This window comes from Meriones unguiculatus, chromosome 6, assembly GCF_030254825.1.
Source record: "Meriones unguiculatus strain TT.TT164.6M chromosome 6, Bangor_MerUng_6.1, whole genome shotgun sequence".
Classification (NCBI taxonomy): Eukaryota; Metazoa; Chordata; class Mammalia; order Rodentia; family Muridae; genus Meriones; species Meriones unguiculatus.
In genome coordinates, this window is record NC_083354.1 from 22083065 (window position 1) to 22103622 (window position 20558).

General features: G+C 42.2%; 1 protein-coding gene and 1 long non-coding RNA gene across 5 annotated transcripts in view; one reads left to right on the plus strand and one right to left on the minus strand.

Moving 5' to 3' along the window:
• Positions 1-4294, minus strand: part of Herc1 (HECT and RLD domain containing E3 ubiquitin protein ligase family member 1) — a 163842-nt gene extending 159548 nt beyond the window's left edge. For all 4 annotated transcript variants that reach the window (XM_060384853.1, XM_060384852.1, XM_060384850.1 and 1 more), the window contains exon 1: positions 4137-4294. The gene's annotated coding sequence lies outside the window, so the exon portion shown is untranslated. The remainder of the gene's footprint in view (positions 1-4136) is intronic.
• A 21-nt stretch (positions 4295-4315) lies between these two features.
• LOC132654603 (uncharacterized) lies at positions 4316-19987 on the plus strand. Its single transcript, XR_009592240.1, has 3 exons — positions 4316-5057; positions 16392-16482; positions 19534-19987. It is a non-coding gene; the product is annotated as an uncharacterized LOC132654603 (long non-coding RNA).
• Positions 19988-20558: the final 571 nt, after the last annotated feature.

Consider the following 20558-nt stretch of genomic DNA (forward strand, 5'->3'; position numbering starts at 1 on the left):
ATATCTCTGGATTGTTTCGTGTTAAAAGGTTTATTTTTAAAGTTGTTGCCCTGACTTTCACATAAAAATCATTAAATAAATGTTGACTTAGAATTAGAACATACTTTCCCACAATTTCTGAAATGGCTCTAAATATACTCCTGCAATTCTATACTATGAATTTGGGAGAAGCAGAAATCTTAATGCTATTGATTACAAAACCCAAATATTGATCAACTCTAAAAACTGTTGGAAGATGTTCTATATACTGTAGTATCAAATATTCAGTCAGACTTAATGACTTATATAAAAGTAAATAAACATCCCATTTCTCAGTATTCAAATTTGTTTTCATTTTTAGTAGATCCATATGCATACAAAAATAGCTATTTTAAAATAAGCTTATGATTATCAGCAAATATTTCCTTTGTATACTTACTTTATATAACTACTTATTCAGGGTCACATAAAAACTTGACAAAAGGGAAATCATGAGTAGAAAAGGGTGAAGAAATCCTGCATCGTATTTGCCTACAACCTACCCACAACAACAGATTATGTCTAATACTTAATACACTGCAAACAATTATTTTACTGGATTAAATGAGATGGACAGTAGCTAATGATGCTTGTCACCAAGGCTTGCAACCTGAGCTGGGTTTCCAAGACCCACATGGTGGAAGAAGAGAACTCCCTCAAGTTGCCCTTTATCACTATACACACACACACAGACACACGCACATGCACACACAGATAAATGTAATTAAATAAAAGCTGCTAGTAGTAAAAGCTGGAACAATGTGAACAAAATGATAGTGTCATATTAGACAACAGTCTGTAGAATCAAATGAGTACCCATGCCATCACACTGATAAAAGTAATTGAATTAACAAATGAGGGAGAAAGGGCATTACTCCTTTGACAGATGAAGTCTAACTCATAAATGCAAGAATGAGGAAACTACAAATACCATAACAATGTATGCTACAATACAAACAAGGGAAGAAAGCTTGAGGGAAACGGTCTATCTACAGTTTTGAAGAATCTCCTAAGATATATATCAATATACTAAAGAGAATACAAAGGGACAAACACCTCACCTACCAAAACCCAGAACAAACACCAGAACAAATGCTCAAGGTTAAAATATCATGTTTCTGGTTAGACACATCAATACCGGGAGCTCCCTATGCACTGACACATCATCACTGTTATGGTCAAAACATGAGCAACTTCAATCTAATCATGAGAAGAATATCAAATAACCCAAATATGAGAGAATTTCTACAAAATAAATGAAGAATACTCAAAAAGTCATGAGAAAGAAATAGGCCAAGAGTGATGCCTCCCAGCCCTTGGACCCAGAGGCAGTCAGATCTCTGAGTTCAAGGCCAGCCTGGTCTACAACTCAAAAAAAAACAAGCAAACAAGCAAAACAAGCCAGGTACGGTATTACATGCCTGTATTCTCTGTATCCTCAGTACTTGGAAGGGGAAGCAGGAGGATCAGGTGTTCACAACCAGCCTTAGAGTTAGAATCAGCCTAAGCTGCATAGGCTCCTGTCTCAAAAGGAAAAAAAGTAAAAGCAAAACACAACAACCATCTGATTCAAGCCTCATATTTACTTGCTGGTAGATCCCCTCTGGCATTTAATATTCCCATTAACCTATAGGGCCAGCAGAAAAAATAATCAGAAGGGCATCTATTAAATACCTATTTTCTGCTCCTTTTAGTTTAAAATACTAGCCAAAGTGACTTTGCAATCTCCTTTTTAAATGAGTTGGCCATTAGTTTCTGTTCAAGATCTTGATAATATCTAGAAGGTATCCCTAACAACCTGTTATGTGCATGCATTAAGGAAAAGTTTTGTATACAATAAAAAAAAATTCTGTTCAATTGTTTGTTGCTTTTATGGTTGTCTACCTGCACAATTTCAAGGGCTTGTTCATTGTTTTTTGAGACAGTATCTTCCATGTTGCCAAGACTGTCCTGGAAATCTTGGTCATTCTGCCTCCACCTAAAGCTCAAGTTTTGTTCCACAAGCATGCTTTTACCTAACACAATATTCTACCTTATCCTAACATACATCATCAACATTACCATTTACATCCTAAAAACCCAAGCTTAAAAATCAGCTGTCCGCTGAACCCTGTCGTTGTGTTTACAAAACTAAGACTTCCCTGTTTATGACATGTCTTCTACTAACCAGTCCAGCCCAATCAACAACACATTCTCTTCAAATGTGTTATCTATTTAAATGTGAAATTCATTTAAATAAAATATTTTCAGACATGTTTGTATTAATGAGCAGATTAAGTAATACATTTACATTTGCTTTCTCGTCCATATGCCACTTGCATATCTGCATAGAGAAAATACATGACCAGCAAATCAATGGATCAGTGCTGAATGTAAATGGAAAGACCAGAAATTTAAAAAGCAAAGTGAGATTTAAAAAAGCAAAATAAGAACCGTAGGGAAAAGAAAATTCATAAATGTTGCTGATTACAGAGGCTTTAATAGCCATCCATTTCAATGACAACTGTCACTCTATCCTACTTTTGAAAAAAGCCAGGTTTCCAACCTCCCTAGATATATTTCTGTCACACAATCTTGTCATGTGATTTTGGGAAAACATTAAAATTGACTGTTTTCTGTCCTACCTTATGTTGTTGTTGTTTTTTTTTCCTCAAATAACATGACAAAATAGTATAGCTTATTTCTAAAATATACGAATGTGTGTGTACACACACGAGGACAAACACGAATAACGTGTATACATGCTTATGCATAATACAGGCATACAGAACATTCACTTTTGATTGCATGAACACACAGGTATGAAAACATAATAAAAGATACAACACCGTCAATTTTTAAAAACTTTGAAGCTTAGTTGTTTGTTTTTTTTTCTCATCATAATTAACAGTTTTTCTTTGCTTTACATAAACACTGGCCCAATATAGAGGACTCATCACAAACAGAACTATAAAAATATTCAGTTATTAAATAAATCCCCAAAGAAAAGTGTTAATTTTTAAAGGCATTTGAGGAACAATCATTTTGGAAGTAGATGGTGATGGCAGGGGACAGCCAGTGATAACGAACAAGTAACCAGGTTTAATCAAGTGAGTCAAAGGCATGACTCAAATAAAACAAATAATTTTGTGAATATACGCAAAATTAGGAAGTACCATTCAAGGACAAGCCAAGTACTATTAAAAAACAAAACATATAAGGGTCTGTTAGAAATATACCAGAATATTAACAATGAAATGCTATCTCTTAAGATGGGTTGCTAATTCGTTGGCATTCATAACTCTTGTTATTTGTTTACCTATATACACCTTCAAAGTATTAGACATTTTAAAAACGCAAATGCAGATTCTGTCCCTGTGCTCCACAGCTAACATACACATATGCACACATATGTATTTATATATGTGCATATGTGTGAGTATGTACATACACACACAAACACACACACATACAGTGTCTTTACATAACCTCCTGGTACCAAGCTTCTGTCCTCGTGTCTCTCGGGAACCTGCCACCCAGCACTGTTCCCAGGGTTAGCTCCTGTCAGCACCATCCACCTCTCACACTGGAGACAACACAATTGTGGCCCCGTCTCCGCCCCAGGTAGCAAAGGCTTTAGAAACTGTTGTTTTATCCGGTGAAAGATTTGGAGAGAGGTTTACCGAAAGGATGCGCAGCCCCCACCCAAAGGCACAGACGACGAGAAAGACACATGGTCCACCCCTCCGAAACCGGCCGGCGACCGGGAGCAGCGGAGTCGCGACTCTCCCCGGGATAAAGGGCGCGGAGAGCCGCTCCCTGGCCGGGCCCCGGCTAGGGAGCAGCGCTCGTTAGCGGATAAAGGGGAGAAGGTCACAGACGCGACCCGAGAAGCCCAGGAACGCGGGCAGGGGACCTACTCAGGGGCGGCTCCCTCGGCCCTCCCGCGGGCTGCCCGGCTTCTCGAGGCTGCCAGGGGCCGAGGGTTCCTCAGGCCCTCCCGCCCGCCGTCCGCCCGCCGTCCGCCCGGAGCCGGCAGCCCCGCTCGGCGGCGGCCCGGGAACGGCCCCGAGCGGCCCGGCCCGGCCAGCCAAGCACACACGGCAGGTCGAGATGGTCAAAAAGGAAGTGTTACCCACCTTATGAGTGTCGGGAGCTGGCGGCGGCGGGGTGCGGCTCCAGCGCCCGGCACCCGGCTGCCCAGCGGCTACGCTAGCCGCGTCCTTTATATTTTTGCTGCAGCGGCGGCGACTTGTCAAAGGGAAAGACGTAAGAGGCGGCGGCAGCAGCAGCGGCAGGCGAGTCTCGCGGGACTTGTGGGGAGCTCTCGCGAGATCCAGAGCTCCGGTCCTGCCTCCTCAGGGCGTTGCGCGGGCCGTAGAAGGCCACCTGAGAGGAGAAAAGAGAGGATGCCAGGTGAAGGACTGAGGGGAAGGCGATGAGAACTTTGCGGGCCGGGGTGCGGGTTCTGGGAACGCTACCGCCCCGTGCCTTTTGCCTCTGAGTCCTCGCGGAATCACGCCTGCCCGTAGGGAACTGACATTGGGAGACGTTTCACAAAAGGCGCTGAAGGATCCAGCGAGCATGGATGTGCTCAAGATGAGGCCAGAAGAGTCTGCAGGAGGATCTGAGTCCAGAGAGCTGCCAAGGACCACGAGGAAAAGCTTGGGTCGTGCCTAGTAGCCGCACCCCTTTATCTCGGCTGCGCACTGGGCCCTTCACGCCCTTTATCTCCTATCACCCTTAACCTTCTGGTTAAGTTCAAGCCCAAGGAGTTTTTCTTGACCTGCTTCTGCTGTTTGTGTCTGAGGAATACCGGAGGATTGACCCTAGTGGATGCACTTTGAGGACACTGACTGGCTTGGTCGTCTGTCCCCAGCGCCTAGCATAGATAGAGGTGCTCAAATTGTCGAATGCCTCTATGCTTAGAACTCCCAACGTCACCAGTGTAGCTGCCTTCATCCAGAGGTTTTTCTGGGGAGCTGAAGAGAGATCTCAGCTGTCTCTTAGGAGGGCTTACTGCTCTTACAGAGGACTTGAGTTCACGTCTCAGCACCCAGGTCAGGATGTCCACAACCATCTGTAACTTCAACACCCACTTCTGAACTCTGTGGGAACCTACACTCATGTGCATATACCCATACACACATAATTTTTATTTGTATGGGGGGGGTTAGTTTTTGGTTTGTTTTTGAGACAGGTTTTCTCTGCATAGCCCTGGCTGTCCTGGAACTCTGTAGATCATGCTGGCCTCGAACGCAGAGATCCACCTGCCCCTGCCTCCCGAGTACTGGAACTAAAGGCATACACCACCACGCCGGGCAATTTTTTTTTGGCATAATTTTTTTTATATAAAGTTTTTAAAAATTGTTTTGCTGAGCACCAATTTATAAATACCTGACAGAGGATATGGCATTGTATCTGACCCAGCGGCATAGAAGAAATGATAACAACATAAACATGTTTATGTGTCTATATACATATATATGATCTAAGCAGCTGGATGTAATAGCACATGCCTTTAATCTCAGCACTTGAGAGAGAGAGAGATATTTGTGAATTTGAGGCCAATGTGGTCCTCATACCGAGTTCCAGGCCAGCTGTAACTATATAGTGATACCCTGTCTGAAAAAAAGAAGCAAAGAAAAGAAAAAACTTACATCTAAATGGCACGGGCAGGAGATAGCATATATTCCTTAGGTTCAACTGGAGACATGTCATAGAAATTTAGCCCAGACAAAAAGCTACAATTCTGGACTCTCAACCTTTTACGTGACTTCCTGAGCCTCAGTTCCTAATTGTTTATAATATTGGTTATTATTACAGGGTTCCTTTAAAGAGTAAAATATATGCAAAGTTTCAGCTAAAGATGAGATAATCACTAAGTGGAACTTCTAATGGTATATATAAGTTTTTATGTATAAAATGTGTATCCTACTGAACTAGATATGAGGGGCAGATTAGCATGGAATGATGTCATTGTTGCTAGTGCTTTTATGATCTCAGTGTGTAAAGTTGACTCAGGTCCAACAAACCTGTCATCTTATTTTTCACCTCAGGCTAGAGATTGAACCCAAGGCTTGTGAGCTCTGAGCACTGGCTCTGCCACTGAGCTACTGGATGAGCCCCAAGCCATTGTCCTTATTTTAACTTCCTGTGAGTGTCATCTATGACATTCACACATATTCACAACATTCTTTTCCTCGAGTTGATAACGGTAGTGGTTTTGTTCATTCTATCAAGAAAAGGACTCCGCTTGCCAGGCTTGCATGGAATACACCTGAAATCCCAGCACAGGGGAGGCCGAGGGAAAGGACTTCAAATTCTAGGCAACATAGAAAGGGCTGGGCTACATTGGAAGACTTATTTTGGAAAAAGAAAGAAGCTGTATTACGAGTCAAGTACTCTACTGGCCAATTAAGGGTTAAGAAGGTGGCTCAGTAGTTGGTAAAGTGCTTGCCATGGCCAGCCAATATATAACCGAATCAGTGAGGTATAGGTTTCACAAGAAACCATCTTAAAAATAAGGTAGACAAACTCAGAACTGAGGGAGAGAAAGATGGACCTCTGTGAGTTTGAAGCCAGAGTGGTTTACTTAAATGGCTTCAGGCTGGCTAGGCACAGAGGGGAAAGTTGGAGAGCAACTGAGGAAAATAACTGATGTTGACCTGGTTACTAAATACACAGAGAGAGAGAGAAAATTAAGAGATTTGTTCCCTCTGGGGAGGAGAAAAAGTTCAGTAGTTAAGAGTATTCACTGCCTTGCAGAAGACCTGAGTTCAGTTCCCAGCACCTGTAGCAGGCGTCTCACGACTACCTGGAACTACAGCTGCAGAGAGAGCTGACACCTCTGGCCTTGGCAGGTATCTGCACTTGCATGTGCATACCGACATACAGATATGTACACATAGGTATAATTAAAAACATAATTTTTAAATGAAATTTTCTCCTTTGACCTCTATTTAGCTTCCTCCCACTAAATTAGGGGACATTTTCAAAGAGCTAAATAAAATTGAATCCAACAGCACACAATTACTATTTAATTTGGGGCTTTGTTTTTTATTGTTGTTTTGTTTTTTCAGGACAGGGTTCTCTGTGTTGCCTTGGCTGTCCTTGAACTCTCTTTGTAGAGCAGGCTGGCCTCAAACTCAGAGACCCACCTGCCTCTGCCTCCTGAGTGCTGGGAATCAAAGGCATGCACCACCACTGCCCAGCTAGTTTTAAATTTTTACTTATTTTTTTATGAGTGCTTTGCCTCTATATCTGTCTCTGTGCCACCTGCATTCAGTGCTCACAGAGGACAGAAGAGGGCACTAGATCCTCTGACATTACATACCACTCTGTGGGCCACCATATAGGTGCTGGGAATCAAACCTGGGTCCTCTAAAAGCGCAGTCAGTGCTCGTAACAGCTGAATCTTTTCTTCACCACACATACAAGTATGGATGAATGCCAGCAAGGAAACTACTTTCCCTGAGCACTTACTCAAATCACATTTGCTAAAGCCCTATCAGCAGCTCTCCCAGCTCTGCTCCTTCATTCTATATAGCTCTCCCCTAGAGAAAGATGTGAGACACAGAAGAAATGGAAAAGGGTTCTCAAGGCCTCAATATCAATGGTCCTTGTTCTGATAGCTCTCTGAGCCCTACACACTGGCCACACAGAGAGGCAACCCTACTCAGCAACCTCTGCACCATACTCAGGAGCTGGAAAGTCAGAAAAATATGTAATTTTCATCTTACACCTGCCTATACAATATGCTTATCTCCTAAATGAAACTTATAAATTGTAATCAAAATCAGCAGAGTAAAAATGTGGGGGAAAGGGGAAAAGCTAAAAGGATTCAGAGAAGATGTGGCTCTGAAAACAGAAAATTGCCAATGAAGGAATCCTGAAACTACAACCTGTCTGCCCTCAGTTTCCACAGCCTGTGAATAGTGGGTTTTCTGCTTACTCAACAGTAAGCAGATGGCTCAGTGGTTAAGAGCACTGGCTGTTAGTCCAGAGGTCATGGAACTCAATTCCCAGCACCTGTGTGGTGGCTCATAAAGGGAACTGATGCCCTCTTGGCATGCAGGTGTACAGCAGCAGAGCAATCATACATAAAACAAAATAAAATTTAAAAAGAGTATGAGTCAAAAAAAACAGGTGTAATGATGGACACTGAGTGTCAGCACTCAGGAGGCAGAGGCAAGATTATCTCTGTGAATTCAAGGACAGCCAAAGGGACAAGTAAAACTCCATCTCAATAATAATAATAAGAGTCAAATAATGTAGGAAATTAAATGAGACACATTTTCATTCATTCATTTAACACTTCTCCAATGACCGTTATTAGCCAGACACTGCATAAGGCTCTAAACAGACTGTTGACAACGATTTTTTAATCTTTTCTGAGACAGGGTTTCTTTGTGTAGCACTGGCTGTCCTGGACTCACTTTGTAGACCAGGCTCCCCCGAGTGCTGGGATTAAAGATGTGCCACCACTGCCCGCTTGGTGACAAGCTTTAATACCTCCCCTCAAGTAGCTTCTGGTCTAATGGAGGAAATGGGAAGAAGAGAATAGCTCATTACAATACCACTCAAATAAGAGTGGTGCAGGGGAGGAAGCCAGTGAGAGAAAGGCAAAGGGAGCTAAAACAATTGAAGGATGATCCTTAAGTCAGCTCCAGAATGACTTCAGCAAATTGCTCTGTTATGGGTTGTGAATTCTGCTTTGTTCTCATAAAATGCATATCTCCTAAACCATTAGAAAAGAGTCTTTGATGTGGAGTCATTATATACACCTATTAGCTTTGAAGAAAGATGGAATTAATAGAGGGGGGGAAAAAACGTAGTTAAAAACATTTTGTCCTTACGTGTGTGTTTAAACACCAGAAAGAGAATGTGTTCCACTGCACATGCTTGTCCCGTGGGCCAGTCTTCTGACTCCAGAGCCTGAGACATTTCCAAAACATAACAACAATACCTGCTTTTTTTTTTTTTTTTTTTTTTTTAGCTTACGGTTTATAAGCTAAAATATACTTACATACTTATATATGTCTTTGGTTCTTGATTTGGTTTGGGTTTGGGTTTGGACAGAATTTCATCATGTATCTTAGACTGGCCTCAATCCTCCTGCCTCAGGTCCCCAGGTGCTGGGATCACAGGTATGTGCCACCACATCCAGCTCCTTTGTTTTGTTGTCCGCAGCGTCTGTGATCTAACTCAGAGATCTTGCCTCTCTTCAGCAAGGTTGGTCTTACTGTATTGATTTACTTATTTTTACAGTGCTTGGGATTGATTCCACGACTTCATGAGGCAAGCACTCTGCAACTGAGCTACATACCAACCCAAGATAGCTTCTAACATTTTATTTGTAAAATAAATGTTTATTTGATAGTTCCACACAAAAAAAGAAGAAAAGTATTTATTGCAACTATCAAACATTTACTATCTATTATGCTAGAGCTGTAGGGGTTCAACGCATGTACACGGAGGGGGCAGCTAAACAAACAGTCAAGTATTGTGCCCCTCACCCCTCTAGTAGAGTCTGTTCCTCCATGTGTCATTAGTTGTCATTAAAGAGGCAGAGGCAGGAGGATCTGCTGCAGGTTGGAGGCCAGGCTGGTCTGCATAATCCCAAGCCAATGAGGGCTACAGCAAGACCCTGTCTCTTAAAAGACATAAAAAGACCTGAATTGAAAGAACAGGTGCCAAATTTCTGAAACTTGTTGATGCTACACTACCTCCCCTACAGAGAAAAAGGGTATCAGGAAGGGCAGTATGTTTACTGTACCTTGATATTTATAGACCTTCAATAGCTAATTTAGCTCCCTTGGATGTGCCCATCACTATATTCCCGTGGGATTAGTAAAATTTGGAATTGGCCGATCCTACAGACCAATTAAAATTAATTAAAATGAAAAAAAAAAAAAAAAAAAAGCAGAAGGTAGTGAAGCATGCTCCTGATCCCAGCACTGGCAACACGGAGGCAGGAAGATCAGAGTCGTCCTCAGCTCCATATCAAGGTCGAGGCCATATCAATTTGTTATGTATTTTTAGGAGACAAAGACCTGCATGTAAAATTGCCATCATGGCAAAGCAACACAACACAAACTAAAAGTCAGCAAAGGATGGATAATAGTCACAGGACATAGGAAGGAGATTTGCTGAACGTGGAGAAATGTTGTCTAGGTGGCAGAATTAGACAAGTGAGTTCATGGCCAAATGTAAAAGTTACACATTCTCATAATAATGTATTCTGAAAAACAAAAAAACCTCCAAGCCAAAAGTTTCCTCGAATTTTTGTTAAATATGTCTATATGTGGGAACACACTCATTACCTGTTTTTTTTTTTTTATTAACAGATAATTAATCTGCCAAAGAGGTCTGAAAGGAAACAGAGTACAAAAATAGGACCCAACATTGGCAAGTACTTCTTTTAGAAATGAAATTCCTTCTTGCTGCATGCAAAATGTACTGAGTTCCTACGTGAACTCTGTACACTCAGCATCGCTCTGTGTCACTCGTGTCAGGACTTAAACAGTATTAAAAACCTCCTTTACCATGTACATCTTTCTGCTTCTGGGATAGCTCACTTAGGATGATCTTTTCCAGATCCCACCATTTACCTGCAAATTTCATTATTTCCTTATTTTTTATTGCTGAGTAATACTCCATTGTGTAGATATACCACAATTTGTGCATCCATTCCTCCACTGAGGGGCATCTGGGCTGTTCCAGCTTCTGGCTATTACAAATAAGGCTGCTACAAACATAGTTGAGCAAATGTCCTTATTGTGTACTTGAGACTCTTTTGGGTATATGCCTAGGAGTGGTATAGCTGGATCTTGAGGAATTGCTATTCCTAGTTGTCTGAGAAAGCGCCAGATTGATTTCCAAACTGGTTGTACAAGTTTACATTCCCACCAGCAGTGGAAGAGGGTTCCCCCTTCTCCACAACCTCTCCAGAATGTGCCGTCACTTGAGTTTTTGATCTTAGCCATTCTGATGGGTGTAAGGTGAAATCTTAGGGTCGTTTTGATTTGCATTTCCCTGATGGCTAATGAGGTAGAGCATTTAAGAGTTTCTGTGTCATTTGATATTCCTCTATTGAGAATTCTCTGTTTATCTCTGTACTCCATTTTTTAATTGGATTACTTGATTTTTTGCTGTTTAACTTCATATAGACATATAATATAGGATAAACCTACTAAAATCTATACACCTAAAGAAACTAATCAAGAGGGAGGACTCTTGTTAAAATGCTCAATCCCTATCCAGAAAGGCAAAGAGGATGGACATCAGAAGAAGGAGAAAAGAGGGAACAAGTCAGGAGCCTGACACAGAGGACCTCTGAAAGGCTCTGCCCTGCAGACTATCAATGCAGATGCTGAGACTTATGGGCAACCTTTGGGCAGAGTGCAGGGGATCTTATGAAAGAAGTGGGAAACAGTAAGATCTGGAGAGGACAGGAACTCCACAAGGAGAACAACAGAACCAAAAAATCTGAGCACAGGGGTCTTTCCTGGGACTGATACTCCAACCAAGGACTATGCATGGAGATAACCTAAGACCCCTGCACAGATGTAGCCCATGGCAGTTCAGTATCCAAGTGGGTTCCATTGTAATAGGAACAGGGACTGTCTCTGACATGAACTGATTGGCCTGCTCTTTAATTACCACCCCCTGAGGGGGAAGCAGCATTACCAGGCCACAGAAGAAGACAATGCAGCTACTCCTGATGAGACCTAACTGACTAGGTCAGAAGGAAGGAAAAGAAGACCTCCCCTATCAGTGGACTTGGGGAGGGGCATGCATGCAGAGGGTGGAGGAAGGGAGAGATTGGGATGGGAGGAGGGGGGGAATCACAGGGAGGATAAAAAGTGAATAAAGTATAATTAATAATAATAATAATAATAAATAAAACTCCTTTACAAGACATTGCCTAAGCCTGGAATATAATAATCATTTCTATTTTTTGATTAAAAAAATGATTTTGTTATTTCTTTTAGCTTTGAGAGAAAGGCAGAGTTTCCTATAGCCTAGGCTAGCCTTGAACTTACTGTGTAACTGAGGCGGACCTTGAACTCCTGATCTTCTTGTCCTTACTTCCAAGGTACTAAAATTATAGGTAGGCACCACTGCATTTGGCTTCAAGGCACTATGCTTTTTAAGGTAGCATCTTCGTAGGCTGTTCTAGCCTAAATTTACACTATGGCCCACACCAGTCTCAAACTCTTAGTCTTACTACTCCTGCCTCCTGAGTGCTAGGATTATAAACACAACCATCATACTTGACAATAATAACTTTATTATTTTTAATTAACTGTATGTATGTGTCTCTCTGTGTGTGTATGCGTGTAGGGAATTTGTAAAACCCTAAGTGAATGTGCATTGTTGACACATGTCACGAACCCCAAGGTCTCAGACCATGGGAGTGGCAAAGTCTTCCCCAGGTGAGGCTAAGAGAGATAAATAGCACAGCTTTCCCTGGTTTTGGGAGTGAGCATTGGACATATGTACCGAAAACATCTGTGGTACTTCCTCACTACTTGAAGATTACTCCCTACAGAGACTAAGATTAACTAAACCTGTCTCCCTGTTCAGCTATATGCAATAATCCCACCTCCCTGTTCAGCTGTATGAAATAGCCCCACCTCCCTGTTCAGCTGCATGAAATAGCCCCACCTCCCTGTTTATCTGTATTTAATAAACTGTGAGCTTCCAGTGCTGTGGCTTCTCCATTTGAGAGCCCAGATCACCTGATCCAGCTTTTCTGTGTGTGTCTTTATCCTTTCTTCATTTCCATATCACCCTAGTCAGGGTTCTAGGACTCAAACTGCTCAACAGTTCCTGCATATGTGCTTATGAATGCAGGTATCCATAGGGGCCATAGGCCTCTGGGACTAGAGCTACAGTTTCAAGCCACCTGGTGTGAATCTTAAGCACTGACCTTAGGTACACTGGAAGAGCAGCAAGTGCACCAAACCGATAAACCATCTCTCCAGTCCTTAATAATTTTTTAAATTATTTTTTAACAACAGTATTAGTACTGCTTCATCAAAACACAACTAGTAAACTGGGTATGACAGTACAGCTTTATAATCCAAGCACTTAGGCCTTGAGACAGGGGGATCATGAGTTTGAGGCCAGTCTGAGGAAAGTCTGAGGGAGACCTTGTCAAGAAACAAAAACCAAGGAGCTGGAGATTTAGCTCAGTGGTAGAATGTTTGCCTTATAACTATGAGTCTCCAGCACCAGAAGGAAGAAGAAGAAAAAAAGAAAACACACACACACACATATGGAGAGACTACAGCTGTTTGGGGCAGGCACAGGTGACTTATTTCTCACTCCAATGCAGGGAATGGAAAATTGATGCTAAGGAAGGAAAACGAGAAAGTGCAGAGGGAAATGTGATGAGACAAGGACACGGGAAGAAGGATTTATAGAGTTCTCCATGACAGACACTAGCAGTACACTAAGTAGATAAACAACTAGAAAGCCTACAAGAATAGTAAAACTCTAGCTGATAGAATCAGGAACCTTTAATGAGAAGTGGAGTTTTGAAGACTGAGCAGTTAGTCTGGACCTATGAGAACAGGGAATATTTGAACAGCATAAACCAAAGTGTGCTCAGGACCAACAGCCAGTCTGGTTTAGTGTAGCCCTCTAGTGCCTACAGATCCAGGATTCTTGGTAGCAAGGGACAGAAACACAAACAGAACTTGCTTAGATGAAAGTGAAGAAGATTTAGCACAAAGGATCCAGACGAAAGAGAACGCGGAACAAGAGTGGGGCAGCGACCTACCACTTCAAGAGCATCAGCTCCACCGGAATTCACGTCTATGGCCACCTTGCTATGCTGCTTTGATTTCCCTCAGCCCAGAGTAGCTTCCTTCCCATGGCTGGGACGATGGCGGCACCCACGGTTTACATCTTATCATCTCCATCCTTAAAAGGAACCTAAATCCCAAGGACACGGCACTGACTGGTCAGGATTGGCTCAGTGTCCATCCTTATCCTCATCCTTAGAGAGGGCAGGCCACCCCACCACACCCCCATTGTGAGGCTGTGCTTGGGGAATGCATACAAACTGAAATGTGTGCAAGAACATGTCTGTGGATTGGGGAAAGTTTAATTCCAAAATTGTAGTTGTATTTGTTGGGTGATTAGGTTACCATGGAGTTTAAATTTTCACAACAATTCTTATTGGTTAATGTATTATGCAATTAATGCTTGTCACTTCAATCAAGATGTTGTGGAATGCAGAGGAGCTCTAATATAGGTTAAAGAATGGTTGCCCCAGATCCTTTATCGACATTCTGTCCTCATGACTTTAAATGCGTAACTCAATCTTCACCTCTACTTCTGTTTCCTTTATGAAAAATAATAGCAGCAAGAGCAGCTGATATTTTCATTAATGTTCCTCAACCCCACCCCCATCTTTTCTCTTTCCCCTCCCTTCTCTTCTTCCTCTTTTTTCTTGATGTTGGGGTGAAGAGTTTAAGATAGCCTGAATATAACTCCACTTTGAAATAAAGATCTTGACTGGGACTGAATTCAGGTACCAGGAAATATCACAGAATGTTCACCTGGCAGAAAACAAAGCTAACTCTCCTAGCAACAGCTTCCACGAAATATAACAGAATAAATGCTTCATAGAAAATAGAGACAAATTCCCTGGCAATAATCAATGGGAATCAGTTGAGAATCCGGTGGGAAAAGTCTCCCCAATGTTTCAGATATGGTTTAGAAAAATAGCCATTATGATTATATGCCTTAGCCATTGTGATTGTGTGCCTCAGAAAAGGTCACCCTGCCCTGCTAAACTTCACCCAATTCTGTAACGCCAAGGCTTGTGCCCCCCTGCTTGCTGCCATGGAAACCCCCTGCTCACAGACTTTCCCTTTAAAAATCCTGCTCACTCAGAGCTCGAGGCCCCACTTCTCTACTGCTGTGTCAGTGAGACTTGGGTCCTGAGTTTGATCGCTGTCATAATAAAGCTCTCTTGCAATTGCATCAAGTCGTCTCCTGGTGGTCTCTGAGGGTCCCGTGAACCTGGCATAACAGGGGATTGAACCTGTGGCCTCTTGTACACCTGAGCTGTAAAATCCCTCTAAAAATTCCCCAAACATTTCATTTAAAAATCAAAATAAACATATACAACTTCATAAATCTGAGATAATCCCTACTTATAGGGTTATTGTAAAGATTAAAGATTTCTAGCCTCAATGCTTGGCCAACAGCCAACACTCAGTAGATCATTATTTTTAATTATCTGTTGCCTGAGAAAGGAAACGCCTTTCATTTAATAATTGCCTTTGGCACCAGAAGCCTTGAGAAAGCAAAAACAACAAAGGGAAGGAGCCTTTATCTATGACCTTGTGACTCATATCTCTGACATAGAAGAGATATTTGGAGTAAAATTTAGAAGTTACTAAAAGAAGTTGAGAGAAATAATGCAAAAGAAGTGCAAAGCAGAAAACAGAAAGGTGCAATTGTGGAATGTACAGAGAAAGGTGAGTCTTATGATTTTCATATGGCATGTCCCCTTAAAGGGCTCATGTGCAGAAGACTTGGTCCCCTGCTGGACAAGTCACTGCTTGGATCATGAGACCTCTGATTTAATCAGTGGCTGCATCTCTTGATGAATTAATAATACAGCCATATTGAGAGCTGGGACGTAGTTGGAGGAAGTGGGTCACGGGGGCGGGGTAATGCCTGAAAGAGTTATCATATCCCTGGCCTCTTCTTCCTCTCTCTGCTTCTCAGAGAAGCTCTGCTCCTCATGTCTTTCTGTGAGATCTCTGCCTTGCCCTGACCCAGGCACAACAGGGAAAGGTAACCACAGATAGAGACCTCTGAGCTGTGACCCAGAATCAACCCTCTCTCTAGTTGCTTTGCTGGGTGCTTCATCACAGTGATTAAAGCTAACACACTTGTCTAGGCCTGGAGTTCCTAAAGGAAACGCCTTCACACAGTGCCTACCTGTAAAATTCGTATAAAGGACCAGCTGAGGTTTCTCTTCTATTGGACCTAAGCGATTTGAACGTTTAACCCACTGAGCTTATGCAGCCGTCTGCTGGGGTCTTTGCTGAGCCATTCATATGCAACAATATCTTTCACTCCTTCCATAGCCTGCAAGAGAGAACCTTCTCTTGAGCTATAATTTAGAACTTACTGAAATAAACCAGGAAGAAAAATAATGCAAAATCAGCAAAAAATGGAAAATTAAGACATGTAATTACAGAATGGCAAATGAAATATGAGTCTTATGATTTTAATATGAAATGTTCCCTAAAAAGGTACATGTGTATATTGACAATTTTGGAATCTTGCTTTCTTTAAAAACAGAAAGGAAAATAAAAACACAGAAATATTATAAGAATGTATTTTTGTTTTAATTCCAGGTGTGTAGACATGGGCCTGCTTCGGACGTCTGCAGCAGCTGACCATAATTGGCCTTGTGTTCTGGCGGAGGCATGCTTTTGCCAGCTTCAGGTAGTTCTGTGAATTTTTTGGAATTCTGGGAATTTTTCAAGAGAGTGTATAAACACTAGGGCCCAATAGGTGGGATTGGTGGTTGTTTAGGGAGGTTGTTTTTGGTGTGTTAGCCATAGTCAAAGAAGAAACAAAGGAAAGAAATTAGATTTAGGGATTTTCCTAATTGTTCTCTACCCTCTCTCCTTGTTTCTTCTCTCCTACCTAGTGCTAGACAGTGAAACCTGGGGGCTGGGAGAGAAGAAGGGAGGGAGGGAAAAAGAAGAGCCCACAAAGTATCAAAGGCTGGCTACACACGTGTGTGTGTATATATATATATATATATATATATGTGTGTGTGTGTGTGTGTATGTATGTGAGTGTGTAATTCCAAATGTATTTATGGAAAGTGAGCCTGGGATTTGGAATCGACTCTATGAAAGTCACCAACTAATAAACAGCTGGGCTTTAACCACAGCTGTCACTCTTCAAAGCCTCAAATACAAACTAAGCCCTACTTTATCAGAAAGAGCTGGTTAATATATAACCAGACTCTGAGAAATGGGTAAAATAATAGACACAGTGAACTTCTCTGTCTGCTACTTTTCTCATGTGTTCAATCAGCTCTTGGACCTCAGACACCACCTTCTGGCTGCCCAGGGATACAGTCTATCTATTGCCCCCTTCAAAAAAACAAAATAAACAAACAAAATATCACCAAAGATCCCCAAACAACAAAAACTTCTTATCAAGATGTATCTGGCCTACCCACCCCTGTCCTTCTCCAAATGATTTTTCTTTCTAAAGGGCTGGGTGCTGCTCCTTTCAGTTACTGTATTTTTTAATATTCTAGTCATGCTTCCTCAGCGGCTAAGCCAAATGGGACAGAACTATAGTCCTAACACTCAGGAGGCAGGAGAATTGCAACTTCAAGGCCAACCTGAGCTACATAGTAAGTTCTAGGCCGATTTGGCCTACATGGGGAGATAGTGTCTCAAAACCTAAAAGGAAAAAAGGGAGGCTTTCTGAAGTATGAAATAATATTAAGAGATGCTTCAAATAATGAAATTTTCAGAACCTAGAAGAGAGGAATAGACTAAAGAAGTAGGCCTCTGGGAGTTCCCAGTCTGCCTCCCACCTGCCCCCCATTACCCACCAGCAGCACCAATTTCTTTTTGTAGTTCAGGGTACTGTATAAACTCAATGTCTGGCCCTTCTTTGAGCATCATTTAATGTAAACACAAGTTTTCCACTGTTAATCTGTCTTACCTCAACTTAATTTTAAGCCCAACTAAAGAACCTAGAAAGTATTTTGAAGTGAAATTCTTAAAAACAAAAAACAAACAAACAAACAAACAGCCATACATCTAGTAAGGGGAACAGGGACTGTCTCTGACATGAACTCAGGGGCTGGCTCTTTGATCACCTCCCCCTGAGGGGGGAGCAGCCTTTCGAGGCCACAGAGGAAGACAAGGCAGCCAGTCCAGATGAGACCTGATAGGCTAGGGTCAGAGGTAAGAGGAGGAGGACCTCCCCATCAGTGGACTTGCGGGGGCATGGAAGGAGATGAGGGAGTGAGTGTGGGATTGGGAGGGGACAAGTGAGGGGGCTACAGCTGTGATACAAAGTGAATCAACTGTAATTAATAAAAAATTTTAAAAAAAGGAAAGGTGGAGCCCTCCTCCTCTACCATCTGACGCCAACCTGTCAAGTCTTATCAGGACTGCCTGCATCCTCTTCTTTTCTTCTATTACATGTATTAGAAGGACCATTCTTGGTCATGACAATTCTTGATGATGGAATATTTGGCTTATATGTAACTTCAGGTGTGCTGAAGCCAGGCCTGGGGAAGATATAGTTTTATAATTTATCACTCTTACTTTTTTTAGTAGACCAGAGAAGAATTTTCAAGAATTCGTAGCATTTGTGTGGGTTAGTTTTATGTCAATTTGATACAGGGTAGTCACTTGGGAAGAGAAAACCACAACTGAGAAAAATGCCTGTATCAGATTTGCCAGTCTGTCTGACAGCTCCTTCACTAATGATTGATTTGAGAGGGCCCAGTGTACTGTGAGTGGAGCCACCCCTGGGAAAGGGGCTTGGGTTGTAGGAAAAAGCAGGCTGATGAAGCAATCAGGAACCAGGCCAGTGAGTAGCACTCCTCCAGGACTTTTGCTTCATTTCCTGCTTCCACAAGTTTCTGCCCTGATTTCCCTTCATGCTGGAGTAAATTAAAATAAAGCCTTTCCTCCCCCCCCCTAAAAAAAACATTTTACAAGGCTGCTTGACAGATTAAAACCCCCTATGATTCTAGAGCTGGACTGTCTTGGGTCTATCTTTTCCTCTTTAGGAGCTATTTACTTCTGTTATCCATGTCTTACTTAATTCCTTTATGAGGGCCAGATAAACTCAGTGTACTCCTTAGCTTCCCCAGGCCTTAAAGCTAAGGATGCCACAAGGGAACATCAGAGGGCGGGAGTATGCCCCACTGTGTAGAATGTTTGTTTGGCTTTTGTAAGACCCTAGCTTCAAACTTCAGCACTGAAGAAAGCTGTAGCTTGAAGTTAAGGTTTCCTGGCTCTCCTGTAGCCTACCTACCTAACCCCCCACCAATGTCTTGGGTAATCATGTTGACTTATGACCTCCTTTGTGCATTTGAAGAAATAAGAAAACAATTACTTCTGAGCCAAATACAAATAATCATGGGCCAAGAACAAACCCAATTTTTAGTTTCCTGAAAGCTGACACTCAGCCAGTCCTACTCTTTCGGAACTCAAGAAATTTATGAGGAAAGAATGAATAACATCTGAAATTCACACCTGCCCCATTCTTTCTTCCCCTGAGCCCCTGATAAATCCACCAAATAATATTTTATCTGTCTCTAGCAAAACGCAAAACACTCCTTGTTATTCCCATGCTCAGTGAACTCTGCTGCCTCCTACAATAAGGTCAGAAAGAGCCAAGCCTCAATGATCAACTCTGAACATTCTCTCTCTTTTTCCCTCTCTTCCTCTCCGTATTCCATCCCCCTCCTCTCCCCCCACCCTTTCCTTCTTCCTCTCTCTGTCTCAGGAATAAAGCTTTCAAGGCCACTGCAAGACAAAGGTGAACGGGTTTGCTTGTGTGGCACAGTGATGCATTAACTACAGACCAACAGTGAAAGATGTTACCAAACTTTGAGCAGTCAGTAGTCTCCTGAGGACTACTCACCAGCCTCTTGACCTCCAGAGATGAGGACGGACCCTTTCTTTGGTTTGCAAACCAAAGCCATAAAGTAACTTTGATGGCTCATGTACCAAACATTCCACAGCTATATTGAGCTTCAGACGTGGGCAGAGGGAATAAACCAAACAAGCTCGTTACAGACTGTATGTCTCATATTGTTTCTCTAAGTCCAGTACCCTGAGATGGCTTCATGCCCATGCATGTGGAAGGAGTCCTAGTGCCCAGAAGCCCCAAATGTGTGTTGTCCTTTTGTGTTTATTTATTTAGAAACAATGCTCCACTCTGAACTCCAGGCTGGCCTCAAACCCCTAATCCTTAAATCTCAGCTTTCTGAATCTAAGATTACAGGAGGGAGCTTAAAACTGCTTTTCCTCAGTGTTGGAAACCAAACTCAGAACTTTGATCTTGTCTGACAAATGTTCTGCCACTGAGCTACAGCCTCCTTCTTTCACTTAAAAAATATATTTAATTTTATGTGTCAGATCACCTAGAAATGGAGTTACAGACAGTTATGAAGCTGCCATGTGGGTGCTGGGAATTGAACCTGAGTCCTTTGGAACAGTAGCCAGTACTTTTAACCACTGAGCCATCCCTCCATCCCTCTCCTTTCACTCTTTTTATTTTGAGATATGGCCTCAGAGAGCAATCTCCCACTGTAGCCCAAGCAGGCCTTGAATTTTTGATCCACTTGCCCCAGTCTTCTGAGTAGAAGGGATTACAGGCTGTGCCACCTGACCTGGCTTAGAACTTTTTTTTTAATACTGCAAAGTAATAAGTTGGGTAGAGTGTCACACACTTGTGATCCCAGAATTCAGAAGCCTGAGGCTGGAGGACTGCCTTGAGCTGAAGCCTAGCATAAGCTACACAGCAAG